The following is a 13,073-nucleotide window of genomic DNA, read 5'->3' as shown; positions in this document are numbered from 1 at the left end:
CTTGGACTGGACGGAGATACACGTCCAAGAGAAATGCAAGGGCTTATATTTATTGCCATGGCAGTCTTTAGGATATTCAAAAAGAGATCTGAAAAATTCAGATCCAGAGAAACTGGCTTGCTACTGGAACAAGACACCTTTAGGTCTGTTTCAGAAACAGGGAAAGAAAACTTTTTCTTTATAGTCCCCTCACTCACCGGAGTTTCCTCACAGTGACATGCTTCATCATTGGGGCTTCTCAACCCGCTACGGGTTGAGGCGTGCTGCGACTATCGCGGTTGCGAAGGAGCACTTTTTTATGAAGACTATGTGTCGTGTAATGTGAGAGAAAGGGGAAAATGAAGTGGAGTGAAAAATGAAAAATATCCTACTAGTGGGCTAAACTAACTTTATTCAGGCTCCTAGTGGATATATTAAAAATGGGGTGGTTTACTAGGTAAACCGGTTCTATTATGGAACACAGTGCCTAGTAAAAGTGTCAACTAGTTTCGAGCTGTACCCCACAGCTCTTCTTCAGGACTACAACAGGGTCCAGCCCTGTGAGTACCACTCCAAAACAACAACAAAAAGTGAAAGGTATGCCTATATTAATTATTGAATATACATACTCTTGTCTTGCAAGTCATTGGCATATCTGTAAAGAAAAAATACTTCCAATGTTAATGGTACAATATCCATTTACCCAGTAGTGTTATCAGAAATCAAGAGTGACATTTCATATTAAAATGGTGTCTCAATGAACTTCATAGTGATAGTGTATAACACCTTCACCCATTTCACACACACACTTTCCAGAACCGAGTGGTCCCCTCATCTAAAGGAGCACCCTACGTGAATTATCTGTGGCTATATATTAAAATAAACAGCACATAAGTGACCAGGTCTGTGGGTCCAACACATAACAAAACGGACAAAACAAACATAAAGAGGAAAAAATTCGTACTTTTTCATAGGTTTCACTGAACCTCATGGTCAATCGCGGGAAGGTCATATAACCCCGTAATTACCTAGTAGATGGAATAATTAGAAACAGATATAGGTTCTAAAGTATTTAGGAATCGGAGCCACACGCGCTTACGAAAACGCGTGGTGATTGTAGCTTTTCTATTCCGATATCTAGGGTGGATCTTACTTGTAACAGGGTGCTGTCTCGGCGGTAAACCTACTCGGCTCCCCTTGAGGCCGGCGATAGCTGTCTCATGCTCGGAGAAGTGTGTATTAAGCTTCCCCGACGCTCGTCTTGCTTCCGGTTATGGAGCTATACCGCGTTTGTAGTTCAAAGATGGCCGCTCGTATTGGAACCAAGCGGGGGCCATCTTTGAATTATCGGGTAGTATACCGGGTTAGTATATAATTACATGAGCATCTAAGGGATATCGGAGATTAAACATACACAAAAATTGTGAATATAGTAGAACTAATTGTTAAAGCTAATACATATCATGATCTTTAAACTAAGATCAGGTGGCAGACAGATGTTATTAACAATACACGCAAAACTTAGTAACCATTACCTAGAGTGGTGGGCATCACATACCATTATATATTAGGCTGGTCTATGTATGATATTGCTAGACTTAATTTTATTATCTTTTGCAATAATGGGTACTCATTCTTAGACCTGGGCAAATGTTAGCTCAAGGAGCTTTGGTAGATTGAAGGGCAGATTAATACTGTTAAGTAGAGAAAATACTAAACAGTGGAGGCTTAAGTTAATTCAGAGATCAGATTGAAGACGACCTATAGCAAGTTACTTAACATGATAATAAACAACGCATAAAGGGAAACTTACGGGATTTTCAGGAGCTCATTGTTTTCAAACTCATACAGGTCTTAATCCCTGTTCCATGGATATTTATACATGGTGAATACTGCTACTAGTAAAAGTAGTTATAGTTCTTTGAATTGTTTACCCTTATTTTGCCAGAAGGCCCCATGGAATGGTGTCATTAAGGCCATGGGTGTCAGTTTTCAAGTTCTCAGTCTTTAGGATATGCCTGGCCACAGTTTCGCTAGACCCCAATCCTCCTGCTTTTCAACAATGGCGGGAGAGACTCTTGGCCATTTATAATATAGAAACGGCTATATGTTGGAGGAAGGGTAGAAGGAGACAAAGGATGGGGCTGGAAATCTCGGACCCACTGACACGCTGGATAAAGAATCTGGCTTAATAATTTACCTATGTCAAATCTTGTGAACTTCCGTAGGAAATGTATATTAAGATTGTCAAAATATTGTTACAAAATGTCATATCATTAACCGTGTTCAAACCTGTATGCACTCATGCCTGGAGGGAGGGGGGAAGGAAGGGGGGGGCTAAGTTTATATTTGCTTTTTTTTTTCTCTCTTTGGGATTTTATGTAAAATTGAGGGTTGAAAAAAACATATATCAATAAAGACTTGTTTTAAAAAAAAATAACATGCTTTCTCCCTTAGTATTTTATGGAATAGTAACTATGCTTCTATACAAATGTTGTTGTGCTGTTCCTCAAGGAAGAAATAAATTAATACAGTCTGTGATGCAGGTGGATTAGAACAGGGTAGCCTGGTGGTGACCCGGGAAATCCATTTTGTTGGATTTAATGCCCTCACACACCCTTTCAGGTGTCATGCTTCATCATTTGGGCTTGCTCCTTGTTGGGTCGGCGGTGCAATACCCAACGGGCCACACCTCATAGAGGGGCTATTTAGCGGAGATCTTTTTCCAACTGCCTTGTGGATGAAGTGCGGGTATGGGGCCAGAACTCAGGGTAGACGTGAATTTAGTGAGTTAAAATAAAGCTAGTGGTACCGGGAATGCTTTATTCAGAAGGGCCACTGCTTTAGTTAAAAACGATTTCCAAGAGGAGAGTAGTGGAAAATGATGTTTCCCGCTCTCATCTGGAATTTATTGCAGTCTGGTCAACATGTTTCTCGCTACTGTGAAGTTTGTTGAGCGATTCTTCAGGACCAAGGGGACTATTTAGCAAGTATCTAAGACTGTAAGCAACTGTCTACACTGTTACCCTGGTGTATGGTGTATGTAAGCTCGTATGTCTACCACACTAAGGGGTGAAGGGAAAATCAATATTATATTACCCTTCTTCAGGTTCTGATTGTCAATACCTGTTAAAGGAAGAGGGAGAGCATATCACAAACAATATAAAGAGCGTTGCATCAGTGACTGTAATACTTGTGCGATTTGCATGCCAGTGTGAGTCAGGCGTGTCACAACACCATTGCACAAGTGTATCAGGCACTCTCAGAAGTGGAGGTTCAGTGAGAGTGACATGTGAAGGTAAAACCATTATGCTAAAATCCGAATACCCAATTGGTATTCATCGCTAGCAGTTATTCAAAACTCACCTAAAGTTAAAAACAATCAGACAACGACAGTGTCCAGCGGGTAAAGCTTCAGGGAGATCTTCCACCACAATGCTATATAGAGGGAGACATCTTAATCACCTGTACAGACATACATAGACTGGATGGCGGTTACGATCTAGTGTCAGTGTTGTATTAAACATTTTAAACTTGCTTGTGTCTCCCTTTACTCCCTAATCTGGACTGGTATGAGAGTATAACGAAAGAGTGTTTAGTTTCCCACCTTACCTGAGGTATCCTAAGTCGCATGTTCTCGGTTGTCTAATCATTGGTGACTTTACTATAGGACGAAGAGCTAATGAGACAATGATGCTAGTCTGGTAGGGGATTTTGGGTACTAAGGTGAGATTTTGGCACACCCTAATACACTGAGGTCCTGAATCTCTGTGCACAGTTCTGTGTCTGAGCAGAATCCCTGCAACAACACAATACTGCACTCTATGACATGCGACACCACTCTTTGACATGCCACTCCACTCCACTCCACTCTATGACATGCCAGTCAACTCTTCCCCACTCCACTCCATGCCCTTCCACTCTAAGACACTCTATGATGCTCCACTTCACTCTGACATGCCACTCCACTCTAGGAAACACCACACCACTCTACAACAGGGCACTCCACTCTACGAAACATCACTCTACTCCCCTCTCTCAATCAATCAAAGGTTTGTAGAGTGTGGCAAATCACCCCATAGGGTTTCAAGGCGCTGGAGAGTAGGTTGCTTGTTGTTATACTGTTCATTCATACAGCCAGGTCTTGAGTCCCTTCCTGAACTCCTGGAGTGATGAAGTGGCCATGAGGTGCAAGGGGAGGCTATTTCAAGCCTTGGTCACCAGGAGCAGAAGGGGCATCCTCCTCTGTTGCTATGGTGGATCTGGGGGTGTAAGTGATGAAAAGAGTGGCGGATCACAGGTGTCTGGTCGGTTGATTAATGGTCCTGCATTTGTTGATGTATGCTGGTCTTTCGTCGTGCAGGGCTTTGTATACATGGACCTGCATCTTGAACTGGCATCTCTTCAGAATCAGGAGCCAGTAACGTTTCTTGAGATATGGTGTGATCTGGGTCCATTTAGGGATGTCAAAGGTTAGTTTTGCAGCTGCGTTCCGTATGGTCTGTAGTCTTTTCTAGAGATGTGTGGTGATTCCTATTAGAGTATGTCCAGTCTGTTGGTGATGAGGGCTTTTGTGATGGTCCTTCTGGAGTTGACTGGGAGCCATCTGAAGATCTTGCAGAGCATGCGTAAGATGTAGAAGCAGGTGGATGAGACTGTGTTTACTTGATTCTTCATGGAGAGCTTACTCTCTAGTATGATGCTCAGGTTGTGGTCTGTTGGGGTGGAAAGTGTGTTGAGCTCAGCATGCCACCAGGTATTGTTCCATGGTGAGGTGTTGTTCTCGAGGATAAGGACTTCCGTCTTGTCTGTGTTGAGGTTGAGCCAGATGTCCTTCATCCATGCTACTACATTCATCATGCATCTGTAGAAGCTGGTTCTGGTGGTGGAGGGGTCTTTGACAGTGAGAGGATGAGCTGGATATTGTTAGCATATGATATGATGTTGAGCCTTAGCAAACTGGCGATGCTGGCCAGGTGGGTCATATACATGTTGAAAAGGGTGGGGCTCAGAGACGATTCTTGGGGAACGCTGTAGATGATGTTCTTGGGTTCAGAGGTATAGGGTGGGAGATGGATTCTCTGAGCTCTTCCAGTTGAGTATGAGTCGATCCATTTGAGGGCATCTCCCTTGATTCCGCTCTGGTGGAAGCTGTTGAGCAGGATGTGGTGGGAGACAGTGTCAAATGTGGCGACAGGTCCAGGAGGATGAGGGCTTCTGTGTTTTTTGCAGTCCCGCAGGAACATGATATCATCAGTGCCTGAAATCAGGTCTGTTTCAGTGCTGTGGTTGACACAGAATCCAGTTTGAGAGGGTTCCAGGAGGTTGTTGCGTTCTAGGTGGGCAGTGAGTTGCTGGTTAATGGCCTTCTTGAGAATCCTTACTGGTAATAGGAACAGGGAGATAGGTCTGTAGTTCTTCGGTTCTCCTGGGTCAGTGGACGGTTTCTTCAGGAGGGGCTTCACTTTGGGGTGTTTCTATGGTGGAGATTATGGCAGGAGTTATGAGGGGGTCCCAGTGGGTGAGCAGGTGTTTGTGCTTGGTGTTCGATGGTGTGAGCAGATTGATGCTGTCAGAGGCGGAGGGTTGAGGGTTTGAGGTTTTCATAGATAACTGGGTTCTTGTTGTTGGAAAAGTCCACCAATGTGTTACAAAGTTCTTGGGAAGGGGTGATGTTGTTCTCTGCAGCTGCGTGGTTGGAGAAATCCATCATGATGTTGAGGTGCTCTTGCAGCAGTTCATGCTGGTTTCTATGTGGTCTGCTAGGTTATTCTTCTTTGTTTCTTTCAGGAGTCTGTGGTACTGGTTGAGTGCGGTCTTGAAGGTCGTGTGGTCTCCTTTCTCTTTGCTGGTTAGCCCTTTCCTATCCATTTGATGGCACTTGCTTTTGTGGCTTTCAGCTCCACAGTGAACCAGCAGGCTCTTATGGCAGGTCTTTTGGCTTTGGTTGGCTTGGCTGAGGCGATAGTGTTGGCACATTCTGTGATCCATTGTGCGAAGGTCTTTGCGGTCTGTTCTGTGTTGGATGTGGTGTGTGGGAGGAGGGCTTTAAGGGTGTTGTTCCACTGGTCTACTGATGTCTCTTTCCAGTTTCTGCATGTGGGGTTGGTGGGGGGGGGGGGGGTGCCCGTGCTGATGGGTCCAAAGATGGTGAAGTGGAAGCTGTAGAGGTTGTACTTGACCCTGTCCCTGGACGTGAAGAAGAGGTTGAGTGTGTGTCCTGCGATGTGGGTAGGGTCGGTAACAAGTTGCTTGAGGTCCACGTTGCCTATGCTTTCCAGGTGGTCTGTTGTGTCAGTTGAGGTCTCCTAGTAAGATGTAGTGCTCGAAATCAATGGCGAGTGGGGCAATGAGGTCCAGGATGGCATTGCAGAAGTTGGGGCGTGGTATTGGTGGGTATCTTTTCCGTCCGTGTTAAGTTGGAAGATAAGGTATTCCATTGTAGGGGTCGGGTCATCTGAGGAGGTCGTGCACTGGATGGTGTCCTTGTAGATGATGGCAATTCCACCTCTGTGTTTGTTGGTTTGTTCCTGGGGTATTTTCTTTTAGCCTTCGGGGGCGGCAATGGCAATGTCCATCATGGAGGCAGGGTTTAGCCAGGTGTCTGTGAGGAAAATGACATCTGGGGCAATGGATGAGATTGTGCCCCAGCTCTCTGTGATGTGTTTGCCGAGGGATTTTACGTTGAGTAGAATGCACTGAAGTCGAATCTTGGCGTTCTTGGTCGGCCTGGGAGATGCGGTTGTGTTTGTGGCATCTCTAGCATTGATGGTTGCTTCACTGCTGCAGGTAAAGAGGCAGTGCATGCAGGTGAACAGCCCTCTGATGGTGCTTGGGGTCACATGAGTGGTTCTTGTTATTAGGCGTGGACAGACGCAGGCAGGCTTATTTTTGTCGTGCCTTTGTTGCGCTGCAGCCTCGTTAAGTAGGTCCTGGATGGGGACAGGGCACTGGGGGATCGGAAGCGAGAAGACTGGAGAGTGGGAAATGAGCATTGAGGCAGAAAAGTAAACAAACAGCAGTGCAAGATAAACGGCTGACTAAGGAAAGTGACAGGAAAGAAAAAGGTTAGACTGGATCAAACTATCTAACTATGCAGACGCAGTGAAATGCAATTATACAGTCAAATAACAGTGCAGCATGGGGCAACTAATACAGAAAAGGAAATGGCTACTACTGGTGGTGAGGGGCAGGAGGTGGGGGAGGTCACACAAAGTGGTGGCAAGGGGTACCTGGTTGCTGCAATTTGATCCAAAAGAAATCTTTCATCGCTGCTCGTCTGGAAGGATTCCATCCCCGAAAACTACCTCATATGGCCAAAGCAGACTTTGGAAACCATTTCCAAAAGATGTCCACAATAGATTTTGAGCTGAATAGATCCAGACCTACTCTTCAATTGTAGAAATCCTAACTCCAGACACAGATCCCAAACTGACCACTTTTTTGGGCAAGTTTCTTAACCCCTTCGCTGCTGGGTGTTTTCCCCCCGCTGTGTGGGCGGAGGGGGCCTGCGCGCGGCGCCGCTGTGCTTATGACAAGCTCGGTTCGACATGATGCACATTGCAGCTGCACTCATGTCGAGCGGAGCTCGTCACAACCACACCCGTTTTCGAACGTTCAGGACAGCGGGATAATTATCCCCGCGTGCAACGTTCCAACGGCCGTGACGAGCTCAGCTTATCATGAGTGCAGCTGCACTGTGCCTCATGACGAGCTGAGCAAAAATGAGGTTAAGGACCCTAAAAATTGTACTGGCAGGTCTTGAAAAGCATGGCAAAACAAACTTCTTGATTTGTCGGATTTACTTTCCAAGGTCCTGAATTTGGCTTTTGGCCTTTATGGTCAAGGATTAGGGTGCCCCCATTGACTCAGGCGTTCTTGTGGGATTGCATCAGAGAGTTATTTGTCTCCATGGCAATGCACACTATTTACAGACTGCTGTAGATCCATTCTATCATGAAGAAACCCCAAACTGGCAACACACGAGGCAGGTGCTTCTGCTTGAGACTGTTCAGGGATCTCCTTGCAAAGGAGGTGGTAACATTTGTAAACCCATTTACATCTCTCAATAAGGTTCACACTGCACTTAAAAATACTTTACCTTTTCATCAGTGCAGGCAGAGACTGGGCTCGCTCCATTAGCTTCTTGTCCTACCAGACCCTATGAAGTGGAAATCCTTGATACATAGGCCTTTGCAGTGACAACTAAACAAGCAACCTTTTCTACTGATGAAAAGTTTGAGGTTACGGGGGTTGATTCCTGCATGAAGGTTTCCTCTGAGGGTCCTATTTGTACAGCCAGCTACCATCTTTCTGGATCTGGGAGGAGAATTTGTCTTTCTTTGCACAGCTGGGAGACAATCCCACATTACGCATGCATGATTCAGACAGTGTTGGGTTGTCAGCTCAAATTTTATTCAACTCCTATCCAAACAAATCCCCCCAGAGAGATCCTTTTTTCAATGCAGAAAAAAACTTTATAGATCAAAAGACGTCTTTACTAAAACAGGCCATCAGACTGTGTGCTGCTCATCCCAATGGTTTGTGCAGCAATATTTGTTTTGGGGACAAGACGGACAAAGGCTCTGCCAGATGATCAATCTCAAAGAATTCAATACTTGGATCCTTTATAAATATTTAAAAATGGAGATAATCCTTCTTTTGAGAGACTTGTTAAAAAAAGACTGATTAATGGTTCGGTTGGACATCAAGCACACCTATTTAGCAGTTCCAACTCTGGGAGTTGTTGGCACTACCATTTGGAATCTGTTCACTACCTTCATGTTTCACCAACTTACAGAAGCTGGTAGTAGACTTTTTTGAGAGCAAGCTGGATTTGTTTGATCGTTTATCTAGATGATATCCCACTTATGTCTGGAAATTCCATCCTTCTCATACAGCAACTGGACATGACAATCACTCTTCGTTAGAACCTAGATTTTGTGGTCAATCAAGACAAATCATATTTAAACCATACCATTCGGATGAGTTTCCTGGGGTTTGACATTGACTCCATTTCAACATCCGTTCCCTTACCGATTCAAAAGATTTGCACGATTAGGAAGGAGATTTGCTAGGTACTTACAAGAGATAAGGTCACAATCTGTTGGGTGGCCAAACTGATAGGCCTTCTCCCCTCCTTCCTGGACTATTACACTACTGTCCTTTAAAGACTATTAGAACATTGGAATGTTGGTTGCTCCATTGAAACAATGGAGTGCTCTGGGTTTATAATGGCTCGTATAAGCCCGGAGCTCCAACATTCCAATGTTTCTTTGTTCACGGCTCTGGCTGTGAACAAAGGCTTCAGGGAACCTGAGGGGATTTCAATCCCCTTGGTCCCCCTGAAGGCTTTGTTTTATTTGTTAGAACATTCTGCCCTCTAGTGGCAGAATGTTCTAATAGCCTTATACCCCTTGTAGCTGGGCTATACCGGCTATTAAAGTCCCTCTCCTTGTTGGCTCGGGCCTTTAACACTGGATAGGGCCTTTAATAGCTGGTATATGACGCTATGGTGGGCTATAAGGCTAGAAAAATACTACACTTGTGGAAAGGCCTCTCAAGCTCAGACCCTATACAATTGTCAACAGAGGTATGTCAAGAACTTCAGTGGTACTTTGATCACAAGGAGTTATTGAATGGGAGGGTCATTTTTGGTCTTTTTCCAGATACTGCGACCAAATCGGATTCTAGCCGTTTTGGATGGAGTATGAGATGTGGCGGATTAACAACAGGAGAGATATGGTCCCAAGAGGAGTTATTGCTCCTCACCAACTACCGGATCCTTTGCAATCCATTCCTTCTCCCCATAGAATACTTATTGTTGTTTCCTTTTAAAAAAAGACAATGTTTTGACTGACCAGTATGTCATCTTCTGAAGGGAATTTAGTCTCACCTATTAGCGCTGATTGGCAGAGACATTTGGCACTACTGCCTGTCTCACCCTGTTTGTTTCCTGGCAGTGCATCTCCCAGACAAGGGAAACAATGTAACAGACTAAAATTCCTATTAACTCGCTGTAGGAAAGTGCCCATCTTTGTATGGTCACCTCCACTTTTTTCTCCAAATGCTGATGGATATGACTCTGATAGTGCACTGGAGTCTGCTGCACAGACCCCAGTGCTTATGCTCTCTCCAAAAACTTATGTTCGGCTTGGTTATCCCAAAATGCCCCCTTATAAGTCCCTAGTATATGGTACCAGGGGTACCCAGGGCATTAGTGGTAAAGGGGTCCCCAGGGCTGCAGGACATGTTTGTGCCCCTATGGGTGGTACATGTAACCTACTAACAGCAAGCCTGCCATTGCAGACTGCAGAGCAGTGCAAGCTGCTCAATTTCGACTGTGCACTCTCCATGGGTGGCACATTCACCTAGTCTATGTTTAATGTATGTAAGGCACCCCTAAGGAAGGCCCCTCAGCCCAGGAAGAAGGGTGCATTATATTTAAGGTGTGGACATGTAAGTGCAAACCTATATGTCCCTATAGTGTTGTTCCCTGTTGGAAATCACTATATGTTTTATCTGTCCATAAGATAACATGCACTGCCAACCGGGTACCCTTGAGATTGGCAGCTCTCTTAGGGTTCCCCTAAGATACTTAGGGCCTCATTTATGAAGACCTTGCGCCGCCGGTGCGTCACTTTTAACATGGGAAAAAGTGACGCACTGGTGGCGCAAGGCCTTCATAAATATGGCCCTTAATCTTTGGTTTCACACAACATGCCTTCTCACCCCTGACACGATTCTCATGCCCGGAGTGACGTGAATGCACCCACAGGGCCCCTTAGTGCTTTCCCCAAGCTTTACAGCATTCTGGCTGACCTGCCCAAGCTTTCCCGCCCCTGCTGCTGCCAAGACAAGATTCTGAGCTCATGTCAGACCGTGTGATCACTCCCAGGGGTCAGAGACAAAGGCTGGACTAGAAGGAGGTCACACCTCCCTCCTCCTCAGATGTAGAGAATTGACACATCAGACCGGTGAGCTTCAAAGCCTACACCACTTCTGATATGCACCTGGGCAGTCCCCCTGTGTAGGAAACAGCCCTCCTCTTGCCCCAGGTGGGCTTGCACTGGGCAAGGTGTGAAATTAGCTATGCAGAAGGTGTACCCCCCCAAGTAGGCTGGCCACACCTCTAGGGTGGGCAGCCTTGTCTGTAAACCTAAAATGTAATTCTGCCATCTTTAAGAAGGAAGATATAGTGGGTTCTGGTTAGAAAATGTGTCCTTCACCACTGAATGTGGCCACCTCAAGGGCAGACTAGATGCCCATTGGCTACTAGCTCCCACGCCCCTAACTCCCCCATAATCTATGATTTAAGGGACCCCCCTAACATCAGAACCTATAATCCGAACAACGTACTTCAAGGAAGGACCAAGAGCAGACCTGTGTCAACAACAACAGGACTTTGCCCACCAGCAGAAAGCAAAGGAGAGATACTTTGTCCCTGAGGCAACAGACTTGGATCTGAGTTAATGACCCTCATCCTTGGTCAAAATTTGACACTCCTCAAGAGAGGGAACCCTGTGGAAGCCAGAAGTACCCTCAGCCTCCCCTGTGGCACTAGTCACCTTGCAAACTGCAGGTTAAAACGCTCACAAAATCTAAAGAATCGCTGGTCATCAGGCCCTTTGAGAGATCATCTAAAAACAGATGGTCCAGTGCATTGTGGGAGCTTTAGTCTCACCTGTCTCGAAGTCTCAGGCCACTCCGTTGCTCCCCCAGACCCAGTGAAGTTCCCAAAGCTTTCAGTTGATCTTACCGCTGCCAAGGCTTGTTGGTCACCAGTCTGGTAACCGACCCCCAACACTCAGTGCTGCAGCTACAGATAACATTGTGCAACCGTCATCTGACATCAACAGCTGTGTACCTGTTGTGTTTTTGCATTTGTTTTTTTGCAGCATTGTGTAAGCAGTAAAAACAGCACCACCGGCGGCTCCCGTTCAGCACCAAGGACAGCCAGAAAAACTCTGCACCCGGAACCCAAAGGCTAGATAAAATTGGTCTGACTGTTGTTGCCTGGTCCTGCAGCCCGCATGACCTTATCTCTATAAGGATTCCAAGTAACTTTACCTGCAAGTTATCACTTTGGGATTTTGCCATTGACCTCAATGTTATTTTGTCTATGTATTTTACTGCACTGATTAAATGTGCTTCAACAACCTATAACTTTGGTTATATGATTGATATATCATTTGTTTTGGTGTCTAAATTAAGACAAAAATAAACTCTCTTTTTATAAACTGGTGTTGGTTTTCTCTCGAATCGGGTCAATCTTTTATCGTTCATGTTGGTACTTTGAAATGCTTAACAAATGTTCCTCTAGTAAAGCCTGATTGTTTTTTGCCACTCTACCAGGAGTGAGCTAAGGATTTATTAGTGTGAATCCAATGACCATTTTGGGGTATTGTGGTAATAATACATGGTAAGGCTTCCCAGCCATACCACATAATATTCAATTTTCCTTCACTCACAGACTGCAACAAGTGGAAAGTTAATTCATCTTTGTTTTACAGGATAATTGAGAAATGACGGCCATGTCAAATGGACCTTTTTCCATCTCACCTGATCTTCTGACTGCCACTGTTTTACAGTTGGAGACTGGACCCATTGGCAGTAGCAACAGATGTCTTTTTGTAGGACTGGAAGGGTTTGTATTATGCCATCCCTCCCTTCTCCATGCTTTTGAGAGTAGCTTTCCAGATCAGGAAGTAAAGAGCAAAAATGATGTAAGTGTCTCCTCTGTGGAGGACTCAGAATTGGTTTCCAGTCTTCCTTGCCAACAATATTAGATTATTCAAATCTTTCTGATTCAACTCCTGGACTCAGGAGGACAACCCCATTATTGATCATGCATTATGAACTGCAGCTTGTGGCCCGCACACTTTCTGGAGACAATGGAAAATAGAAAGATTTCTGGATCAAGCGCTTAGCCTCGTCAATGAGGCTTGGCACAACTTGACTTACATGAGAATCCAATCAGCCTGGTGCAGATAAATACCCTGGTACATGTTACGGAATTTGGCTCCTTTGGCAGCAGATGTAACCTTTGTGTTAAATTTCCTGGCATCTCTAGTAGCTGAGGGTCTTTCTTATAG

The sequence above is a fragment of the Lissotriton vulgaris genome, chromosome 9, assembly GCF_964263255.1.
Source record: "Lissotriton vulgaris chromosome 9, aLisVul1.2, whole genome shotgun sequence".
Lineage (NCBI taxonomy): Eukaryota > Metazoa > Chordata > Amphibia > Caudata > Salamandridae > Lissotriton > Lissotriton vulgaris.
Note: the sequence above shows the minus strand (reverse complement) of the source record.